We start from the raw sequence: 12,028 nt of genomic DNA, 5'->3' as shown, positions 1-12,028 counted from the left end.
AAACATTTGCCAGTTGTGGGAATCGAACCCACGGCCTTCGACTCAGAAAGCAGGGTCGCTGCCCACTGCGCCAATCGACCGTCAAAGTAGAACCATAGATGGCACTTTTGATGCGTACATTACATGAGTAACGACATTCGTCAACTTGAGTGCAGTGTAGTAGCAGTGTTTCTCGAACAGGCAGTTGAAATAAAAATATTTTACCTCTAATGTTCTAAACTTTGACCATACAATGATAAAAAAAACGTGTAAGCCGTCACGGGACGGTTAGCCTGGCAGATGTGAAACATCGAATTTTTTTTCTGTACGTTACCTATTACAGACAAATAAAAAACAATACAACCAAATGGATAACCACTACTTTTTGTAAGTCGGTTAATAAGGACGGTTTTATAACAACATTCATTTTATGCATTTTATGAAATACAAAAACTCAACCATACAGCGTGGCGATGCGTCGCCACGGCCTGTGTCGCCACGCCAAAAATCAGGTTTACCCTGCGCTATAGATATTTCACCTCAAAACATCTGCCATATGCTTGGTCTGTTCGCTTCTTCGAGCCCTAGGGTTCAAACTATTCCTGGCAGAGCCCCATTCCGAGGCTCGCCGACAAGCCCGCGTTACGCTGTTAAAATCATTAGGGTTAATCGCGCTACACACAATCCGAAAAAAAAAAAAAAAAGGCCTGTGTCGCCACGCCAAAAATCAGGTTTACCCTGCGCTATAGATATTTCACCTCAAAACATCTGCCATATGCTTGGTCTGTTCGCTTCTTCGAGCCCTAGGGTTCAAACTATTCCTGGCAGAGCCCCATTCCGAGGCTCGCCAACAAGCCCGCGTTACGCTGTTAAAATCATTAGGGTTAATCGCGCTACACACAATCCGAAAAAAAAAAAAAAGGCCTGTGTCGCCACGCCAAAAATCAGGTTTACCCTGCGTTATAGATATTTCACATCAAAACATCTGCCATATGCTTGGTCTGTCAATTATTACTAGAAAAACAGCAATTGTGGGCTTATATATGCTACGGAACCCTTCGAAGCGCTCTATATTTTTACCTCAGCCAAAAAGAGCAAAACAATAGCAGTTATGACAAAGCCTGCTTATTCGAAGTTCCGACCTATCCTCGTATCCAGCAAAGTAGACGACATACCAACAACCAGTGAGATGGTATTGCTTCTAGAGACGGAAAAAATGACCACAGGTTTTGAATAGAATAGAACTATTACAAAATAGGACATAATAGAACAGAACAGAATAGAATAGATTAAGAAACAAGAACAAAAATTATTCTTTATAAACATCTCCTGAGGATGCTCCGGAGCGAAACGTGCGTAGAGGGTCATTACCAAAGAATTATTTGGTGTGGAGTTTAAGGATTGAAGAAATTATAAATTACACCGTACAGATTCTCCTGCTTTTCGCATGTATAGCAAATTAAGCTTAATTTTCATAATATATCGTGGATTTCCGCAGAGTAATACCTGCTGCTATCCAATACTATGACAATACACACATCGCCATCTAGTGTTTTGGGTACTAAGATAACTGATGAATAATTTTATGGATAATATACCTATTTAAATATCTCTAATATATATAGATAAACACCCAGACACTGAAAAAAATTCATGTTCATCACACAAACATTGCCCAGAAGTGGGAATCGAACCCACGGTCTTGGGCTCAGAAAGCAAGGTGGCTCCCCACTGCGCCAATCGGCCGTCAAATATAAATGTATGGTAGAGAATAAGATAGAATACATTACATATTTTGTTTAAATACATTGATATATCAAGTTCTTCTAAAGTTTGTGTTATAGTAATTTATAAAGTTGAGTAAATAACCAAACTTTTGATAACTATGTCCAATGTCTTCGAACAACTCATATGCCAGTTATGATTTATGACTCCGAAACCTGGTCGCTAACGACGGGTTTTACAAGAAGGCACGGGGTCTCTGCGGGCGATGGAGAGAGCTATTCTCGGTTATCTTTACATGATCAAATCAGTAAGTTAAGTAATTAAAATAAAACTTGCTTCAACGGTAAAGGAAAACATCGGTTGTTCAAAACAATGTTTTTCAGTGTCTGGGTGTTAATATGTATATTCTAAGTATGTATGTATATTATTCATAAAAATATTCATCAGTCATCTTAGTACCTATACCACAAGCTACGCTTACTTTGGGGCTAGATGGCGATGTGTGTATTGTCGTTGTATATTTATTTATTTAAAATATTTTATTGTTTGAGTAAAAGCAACCACGAAAAATTTAAAAGTATATCTGTGGTCCATAAGAAACTTCACATCTTTTACTAAGCTCATTTTGATACTAAGCTTTAAAAACACGATGATGTTCTTTAAGCTCCAGCTTCATACATATTTTGTATTACAAAAAAACACAAACCCAAAAACAAACAAAAGTGAAGTTTTAGAACTCAAATTAAACCAAGGCTAAGTCCTTTCTGCAGCTTACGTAATTTATTTTCAAATTAAATATATTTATTTGCATGTAATCTTGTTAATATTTAGGTATATTGTATTTTTTAGTAGTTATCATTAATTGTATTTGATCTAAACCACATTATAAGATCATTTCCTCAAGCCCTGGGGATGTTATCCTTTTTTTACATCATATATTAATGTTTGTAATCACAACTTCTGGTACGTAAATAATAAATAAATAAACGAATGCTTCTAATGAAATAGAGTATTTATTTTAGCCTGCACCTATATTTATTTATTTATTTATTTATTTATTTATTTATTAGCTTTTCAAGGGAAACAAACAGTATAACTACACATAAAAGTAATGCCGTATTTTTGTATCACATAGACCAATGAAGTTTCCACAACTTATACTTACTTATATAACTATATATTTATTATTTAATATATTTGTGCCAAAATAAAATGTCCTTTGCGTCAGATGTACTCGATATGAAACGGTGGGCTGCAAAAATATTAGGGTTGCGTCTCTAGAGGTTGAAGATACTCACTGTGACAACATATTATCGCCGCACTGTCCGTGTGCCGGTACACAGCATCCCTACATTCTAAGCAAGCCCCTACTGCTCCAGTTACTGGAGGGGTAGAGAAAACTACTGCGAACAATTTTCCGTGCGGCCCCTACCACAGACACCAAAACATTTTTTTCCAAGCATGCTTCGAAATTTGAGCATTATTTTGACAACCTTCTTCGAGCAAAACCGAAATTGTCGTACTGAGTTGTTGTGGTCGGCATAAGTTGGACGAAAATCCATATCAGTTGTGGTTTGACGGCCAAAACCAGCCAGTAAAGACAGCCAGAAATCTGTCGTTTTTCAAAAATGGAACGATCTTTTGCCATGGCAACTGAGGAGGTAACTTATTAAAGGTTTAATTTAAATTTCGAAGTGCCTTGCAAATAGAATGCTGTTTAATGAAAAAAAAAACTTTTTCTTTGATCATATATTTAGGTATTTGACAAAATGAGTCCAGGTCAAGACATGTTTTGAAAAGTACAATACAAACTCTGGACACAACCAGGCATTGATGAACCTACGTATGTAAATGTGTGCCTCTTAATTTGGATGCTTTAATTACCTGGTAGTAAGAAATTTTTTTTTTTTAGTTTTTTCCCGTATAAAAAAGGCAAAGGATAGGAATATTAACGCACAGCCATAGTAAATAATTATGTAGTTTGAGTTTGTAGTGGACCACTACAAACTCAAACTAGGTACATAATTATTATACACATTTATATACTACAATAAATCATTGTTCCTAGTAGAGCACTTATCTTAAGTAGGTGTAATTTATAGGCACTTATAAAAAACTGTAAAATCTTTCAGTTTGTAGTGACACCACGCACCGGTTCGGAAGGCAGATCTACCGAGGAGAAGCACCAAGAAACTCAGCAGTTTCTCATATTAACATTTCACAATTCAGTGGTCAGTACCTTTTGGTAAGTTGGTATACTCTTAGAGAAATAAATGTGGCTGCTATCAAACAACCTTGTCTATGCTTTAAAACCCTGCTTTCCATGATGAAGGACGCCTGTGCAAACTTCCAAAGTTTATTAACGTTCCGTGGCTGAGCAGAGGTCTTCTCACTTATACGAGATACGGTTTTAGAGCATAAAATGCAGATTGATAGGTTTGATAGCGTTAACCAACGCTTTAGAATAGAATAGAATTTTATTGTTTAATTTTTACACATAGAAAGGCAGTTGACAAGGCCCAGAGCATACAATTATATTATTAAAAAATAATACAAAAAAAAAAGTTATGCTTTTTTAATTTAAGCAATTTACCTCTATTTGGTTTAAATTGTTACTTATAATTATTATTGTTTACCTTGAATTTAATAATTTAAATTTAATTTTTTAACCTGTGCCATTATTGTCTGTGTCGGTGTCCTTATTCAACTAAAAAAAAAAACATTATCATAACGGTGAAGGAAAACATAGTGAGGATATTCTAAAACAAATAGTAATGCCTTGAAACCCTGATTACGAGAGGGTTCAACACACCCACATATAAATAATCATCCCTCTCACTCGCCGCGCTACCCATCTCTTTCTCACCCCCTAACTACCATATAGCCGTTTCACCCGCACTGTTCTCGTGAAATCGATCGTCCAGACACATTTCCCTGTCTACCATCGTGCGAAGTAAACGCGAATATTTTCTCGAATAACGCGCAATTTACGTGTTTAATACGACGTGTTTACAGAAATTGGTGTTCTAATAACTTCATTCATACAAAAAAAAGTGTTACCCGAGAGTGTGTGGTGATTTTTTTGTGTGTTTCTGATAAGGTGAGTTATTTTATTTTTTTAACTATACAGATAACAATAAATAAAGCGAATGGTTGCGTTAAAATAATCAACAAAACATGAAAATAAATCAATATTCTTAACTCTGAATAGAGCCAAATCATTATTTGGTCAAATCTTCGCATACAAATCGATTAATTCTGTGCAAAGCTACAGGCTACGTTAGGTCATTTCTTAAGAAAAACAAAACAAGTTATCCCGTCAAATCACGAGATATTTGATTACTTTAAAGGGTTTCTATTGTCATACTTGTTTAAATTATGCTTAGAATTGCACTAGTAACTAAATCAAAGAGGATATAAACACTACGATAAAGGTACAATATATTTTACCCTTACAAGAGATGAGAGTGCCAATTATGATTTGCTGAAATATTCGCATAAAGAATCGATTATTTTCGAGCAAAGCCACAGATAAGTAACAACGTTGTTAGTTACTAAGAAAACATAAAACAAGGTTTACTTTTATGTCGCGTGGTACAGAAGGTTTTGTTTATTTTATAGTGCTTATCCTAATATTTGTATATGCACTAACAATTGTATTAAATCAAAGAATATACAAACACTACCATATAGAAAAAGTAACCGACAATATGTTTTAACATTAAGAGAGATTTACCCTTTAGAGTGCCAATAATAATTTGTCCAAATATACGCATTTTATTCATTTCGTGCAAAGCCACAGATAAGTGACAGCGTTTTTAGTTTCTTAAAAAAATAAAACATTTTTTTCTAAATTTCATGTTTTACATACAAATCCTTAATGTTATAAGAATTACAATAAAGCAAAGAGCATATAAACACCACGAAACAGATAAAAGCAGCCCACATTTTTTACGCTTACAAGAGTGCCTAATTTGCTTAAATCATCGCATGAAAATCGATTAATTACGTGGCAAAGATAAACACTTATGCCCGTTTTCAGTAACGACTATAGATATCGCCTTAATAATAAGGCATTCGATTTAGACAATGCCTAGGTTTAGTGAAAACGGGCATTACTTAGTTATATACAAGTAAAGTATTACGAAAGGTTTTGTGTGTTATATTGTTATAGTGTTTATGTTATCCTAATTGTATATAAGCACTAGAATTGTACTTGTGAATCAAAGAGTATACAAACACTTCGATATAGAAAAACCAGCCAAGTACGAGTCGGACCTGCGCTTAAAGGGTTCCGTATCATCATTAACGGCAAAAAAATAATGGCTGTTAAATTGGAGCCCTCCTTCAAATATTTATTTTATTATGTTTCTTAGGATTTGTTATTATAGCGTCAACAGAATTACTCCATGTGTGAAAATTTCAGCTGTTTAACTATTGCGGTTCATGAGATACAGCTTGGTGACAGTCGGACAGACAAGCGGAGTCTTAGTAATACGATCCCGTTTTCATCATCATCATCATATTAACCCATTTTCCGACCCACTACAGGGCACGGGTCTCCTCCCACAATGAGAAGGGGTTAAGGCCGTAGCCCACCACGCTAGCCCAGTGCGGATTTGTGGACTCCAAACACCTTTGAGAACTTTATGGAGAACTCTCAGGCATGCAGGTTTCCTCACGATGTTTTCCTTCACCGTTGAAGCAAGTAATTTTTTTACTCAAAATGCACATAACTAAAAGCGTGCCGGGATTTGAACTCGGCCCCTCAAAACTGAAGTCGAGCTCCTAACCACTGTGCTATAACAGCTTTTCGTTCTTGCGCCTCAAAACCGGACCTTTTGGTAACCCTAAAAATAATTTTCGTTCCAAATTTAATTTAAGAGTTAATTTTGATTCCTAATCAAATTTATTTATTCTTAAAAATATTGGTTTTATAAATATAACCTAAAATAAACGAAATAAAATCTAAAACGTCCGCAGCGAGGCACAGTTCCTAAGATACTGGCAGCTTTGCATTGGCATTTTGATTGGTGGCAAGAAATAAGATGGTAGAGCGATCAAAACTGTTAGGAATAAGGCAGTTATATTTACCACAACCTTATGTATGCACAGGATATGCAGATAAAATAAAATGAATAAAATCTATACTTATAATAAAACTGTAACTGAAAGATTTCTGTACATTTAATATATTTTGAATTTTTTTACCGCGGGATGCTTTATAATCGATACTGAGTCCAAAACAGATTTTTACTTTTGTCTGTTTGTCTGTCTGTCTGTCTGTCCGGGCATCACGTGAAAACTACTGAACGGATTCAAATAAAATTTGGTATAGTGGTAGTTGATATTCCGGGTCAACATATAGGTTACTTTTTATCCCGATAAACAATAAGTTTCCTCCGGGAAATAAGATGAAAACTTTTATCAATTTCACTTAATATCTCTGTTAAATTTGCACCGACTTTAATCATTCTTTTTTTATTTGAAAGTGTATACTATCAAGCGTGTATGGTATTATTTTAATGAGGATCTGGTAAATTTTGTCGGAGATAAAGAACGTAACTCTTCACAAATAACTGTCAGTCGCAAGGCGTATGGGACATCGATCGAATGCATGCGTTCCATCCTAATTCCTACTATATTAACTAAATATGTATAATATTTTATTGAATATTAATTTGAATAAATAATAAATAATCACCCACACACATGCACGCACACACACACAAACTACACACACACACACACACACGCATGCTCGCACACACACATAAACACACACACTTTTGTACGTATTAAATACGGGCACAGCACATATGGGAAGACACTGACCCCCAAGACACGGGATATCCTAGTTTGGGGGTCCAGGGTAATTTTAGAAAAAACATTGTACTTCTAAGCAAATAAAAACTTTTTATTATTATTATTATTATTATTATTATAAATGCGAAAGTTTGTGGGGATGCATGTATGGATTGATGTATATATGTACTTACTAACTCAGTATAGCACGTAAAATAATAGTAAGTAGTAAAATAATAGCTAGGCACCATGATTATGATGTTAGCATCAGATCTATTCTAGCTTTTCGATGGACTAATACGCGGGGGCCGCTGGTCTCTAATAAGAGTTTTAAAAAACTTAAGGATAGGTATTCTCAGAGTTATGAAAAGCCTACCCTTAAATATTTATAGCTCGTACGGGGGATTTTCTTCGTTTTATATCATCTGCATATCCTTTGGCATAACCTCTATGCACGCCACTGCTTAATCGGTGTCTACGCGACATCTTACCGGAACGTTAAATAATAATGAAAGAAAGAAAGATAATACATTTATTCATTTATTCATGTCATGTGTTACAAATCTTATAATAATACAAACTGTTGCCCGCAACTTCGTCTGCGTTTGATTTTGTTTTTTGATGTGGCATTAAATTTAGTTGTAGATCTAAAAAAAAATTAAGTATTTAGTATCGCTAAACCTTAAATGAGGTTTGCTGCTGTCCGCTGAGGAGTTCTGTCCTCTATCTCCAACCACAATTTGGGCAAAATTAAACACATATTATAACCTCTATAGTACAAAAATAATTATTTAAATCGGTTATAATTTGTCGGAGTTATGGTGTAAAATCGTCAAACTATCATCCCGTCTCCTAAAGGAACCGAGCTTAATGTCGGGATAAAAAGTATCCTATATTGCTTCTAACACTTCCAAGAATATGTGTACAAAGTTACATGAGGATCGGTTAAGTAGTTTTTGCGAGAAAGCGTAACAAACAAACTTACATTGACATTTATAATATTAAGTAGGGATAGGGATAGTAACATAGTAACAACATAGTAACAATGTCTGTGTGTAACACCAGACAGAAAGGGTGTACAGCTCAGCATTTGCTATGCATTTTAGGTACATGCATGCCGCTGATTTTCAGCTAAGACCCAAGTGACAAAAGTGAAATCGCATAGCGGCATGTTTTTGTCGGTAGGGTAGCAACTAGCCAGAGATATTTCAGAAATTATAAATTCCCAAAAATGAATTTTCAATTCCCGGCAGGGAGAACTTGGGAATTTATAATTTTAAAATTGTCTCTGGTCTGGTTCCGTACCGACAAAGACGTGCCGCTAAGCGATTTAGTGTTCCGGTGCGATGTCGCGTAGAAACCGATTAGGGTATGACTACCATACTCCCTAACAGGTTAGCCCGCTACCATCTTAGACTGCATCACCAGTTACCATCAGGTGACATTGCAGTTAGCCCTACTTGTAGTGAAAAAGAAACAAAAATTAAAAAAAAAAAAACCTAGTTAGAATGAATGAAAGTAATAGTACTTTATTATTTTCTCATATACACCGCGCGTAGCCGGGGCGGATAGCTAGTGTATTGTAGAAAAGATAATATGCTGTCAAATTATTCTAATAAAATAAATTTGTAGACAATACACACATCGCCATCTAGCCCCAAAGTTCGAGCAGCTTGTGTTATGGGTACTAAGATGACTGACGAATATTTTTATGAATAATATACAGAAAATCTCATAATATATATATATATAAAGTAATACTAATCCTCGTAATTTTAAGAAAAAACGGAAATCACGTATGATCATTTTTATACACAACACGGTAAACTGGCAATAATGTTCTGTAGTTAACGTACCTAGATTTAATACTCTGTTAGCATATATTACAAACCTGGGTGGTTTTCTGATGCTAGCTATAAGTATTTTTTTGTAAATAGATAAATAAATAAAAACACCCAGACACTGAAAAAGATTTATGTTCATCAGACAAACATTTTCCAGTCGTGAATCGAACACACGACCTTGGACTCAGAAAACAGGGTCGCTGCCCAATGCGCCAATCAGCCGTCTATATTATAAAACGTTTACTACTTTTCTTGCTAGAATCTGCATTTTCAGAGTCCGAACACTCGACCTTGAGGTTTCCAAGTAGCTTTTGTTTCGCCGCTTGATAATATACCGCTTGATATACCTTTTTTGCAAAATTCCCTTTATCTTACAACCTACCAATGATTATTATAGTCGTAAAAAAGTAATAGGCCCGTTTTCACATTTGTCATCGCGACGTAACTAGTTATGGAACCATAAGACTCGGTACTCGATACACACGATAAATCAATTCAAGTTTGTATCAGTACTTGTTTGATATGATGTAAAGTGTTCGTTCGTTCAAAGTATTCCTTTAAATAAGTAAATAATGTACTTAAGTATATAATGTAATTAAGTATATAATGTACTTAAGTACATAACGTATTTAAGTAAATAATTTACTTAAGTAAATAATGTATTTAAGTAAATAATGTTCTTAAGTAAATAATGTACTTAAGAATATAATGAATTGAAGTATATAATGTACTTAAGTAAATAATGTATTTAAGTAAATAATGTACTTAAGTACATAATGTATTTAAGTCAATAATGTACTTAGTAAATAATGTACTTAAGTACATAACGTATTTAAGTAAATAATGTTCTTAAGTAAATAATGTACTTAAGAATATAATGAACTGAAGTATATAATGAATTGAAGTATATAATGTACTAAAGTAAATAATGTATTTAAGTAAATAATGTACTTAAGTACATAATGTATTTAAGTCAATAATGCACTTAAGTAAATAATGTACTTAAGTATATAATGTATTTAAGTATATAAAGTAAATAAGTAAATAATGTACTTAAGTAAATAATGGACTAAAGTAAATAATGGACTTAAGTAAATAATGTATTTAAGTAAATAATGTACTTAAGTATATAATGTATTTAAGTATATAATGTACTTAAGTAAATAATGTACTTAAGTATATAATGTATTTAAGTATATAATGTACTTGAGTATATAATGTACTTAAGTAAATAATGTAATACGTATATAATGTACTAATGTATTTAAGTATATAATGTACTTAAGCATATAATGAACTTAAGTAAATAATGTACTTAAGTATATAATGTATTTAAGTATATAAAGTAAATAAGTAAATAATGTACTTAAGTAAATAATGGACTAAAGTAAATAATGTACTTAAGTAAATAATGGACTTAAGTAAATAATGTATTTAAGTAAATAATGTACTTAAGTATATAATGTATTTAAGTATATAATGTACTTAAGTAAATAATGTACTTAAGTATATAATCTACTTAAGTATATAATGTACTTAAGTAAATAATGGACTTAAGTAAATAATATTCTTACGTAAATAATATTCTTACGTAAATAATGTAATAATGTATTTAAGTATATAAAGTAAATAATGTACTTAAGTATATGATGTATTTAAGTATATTATATACTTAAGTAAATAATGTACTTAAGTATAGAATGTACTTAAGTATATAATGTACTTAAGTAAATAATGTACTTAAGTAAATAATGTATTTAAGTATATAATGTACTTAAGTACATAACGTACTTAAGTAAATAATTTACTTCAGTATATAATGTATTTAAGTATATAATGTACTTAAGTATATAAGTATTTAAGTATATAATGTACTTAAGTACATAACGTATTTAAGTAAATAATGTACTAAAGTAAATAATGTACTTAAGTATATAATGTACTTAAGTAAATAATGTACTTAAGTATATAATGTACTAATGTATTTAAGTATATAATGTACTTAAGCATATAATGAACTTAAGTAAATAATGTACTTAAGTATATAATGTATTTAAGTATATAAAGTAAATAAGTAAATAATGTACTTAAGTAAATAATGGACTAAAGTAAATAATGTACTTAAGTAAATAATGGACTTAAGTAAATAATGTATTTAAGTAAATAATGTACTTAAGTATATAATGTATTTAAGTATATAATGTACTTAAGTAAATAATGTACTTAAGTATATAATGTACTTAAGTATATAATGTACTTAAGTAAATAATGGACTTAAGTAAATAATATTCTTACGTAAATAATGTAATAATGTATTTAAGTAAATAATATACTTAAGTATATAATGTACTTAATTAAATAATGTACTTAAGTAAATAATGTTATAAAGTAAATAACGTATTTAAGTAAATAATTTACTTCAGTATATAATGTATTTAAGTATATAATGTACTTAAGTATATAAGTATTTAAGTATATAATGTACTTAAGTACATAACGTATTTAAGTAAATAATGTACTTAAGTAAATAATGTTATAAAGTAAATAATGTACTTAAGTAAATAAGGTTTTTAAGTAAATAATGTACTTAAGTGAATAATGTACTTAAGTAAATAATGTACTTAAGTATATAATGTATTTGAGTATATAATGTACTTAAGTATATAATGTACTTA

The 12,028-nt window shown here is 32.0% G+C and overlaps 1 protein-coding gene across 1 annotated transcript in view; it reads left to right on the top strand.

Moving 5' to 3' along the window:
* The first annotated feature begins 4,656 nt into the window (after nt 1–4,656).
* Nucleotides 4,657–12,028, top strand: part of LOC120635682 — an 81,663-nt gene continuing 74,291 nt past the window's right edge. The window contains exon 1 of the mRNA XM_039906780.1: nt 4,657–4,804. The gene's annotated coding sequence lies outside the window, so the exon portion shown is untranslated. The remainder of the gene's footprint in view (nt 4,805–12,028) is intronic.

The sequence above is a fragment of the Pararge aegeria genome, chromosome 27 (genome assembly GCF_905163445.1).
Source record: "Pararge aegeria chromosome 27, ilParAegt1.1, whole genome shotgun sequence".
Lineage (NCBI taxonomy): Eukaryota > Metazoa > Arthropoda > Insecta > Lepidoptera > Nymphalidae > Pararge > Pararge aegeria.
The sequence above is the reverse complement of the archived record's forward strand: the minus strand, read 5'-3'. Positions and strand labels throughout refer to the sequence as shown.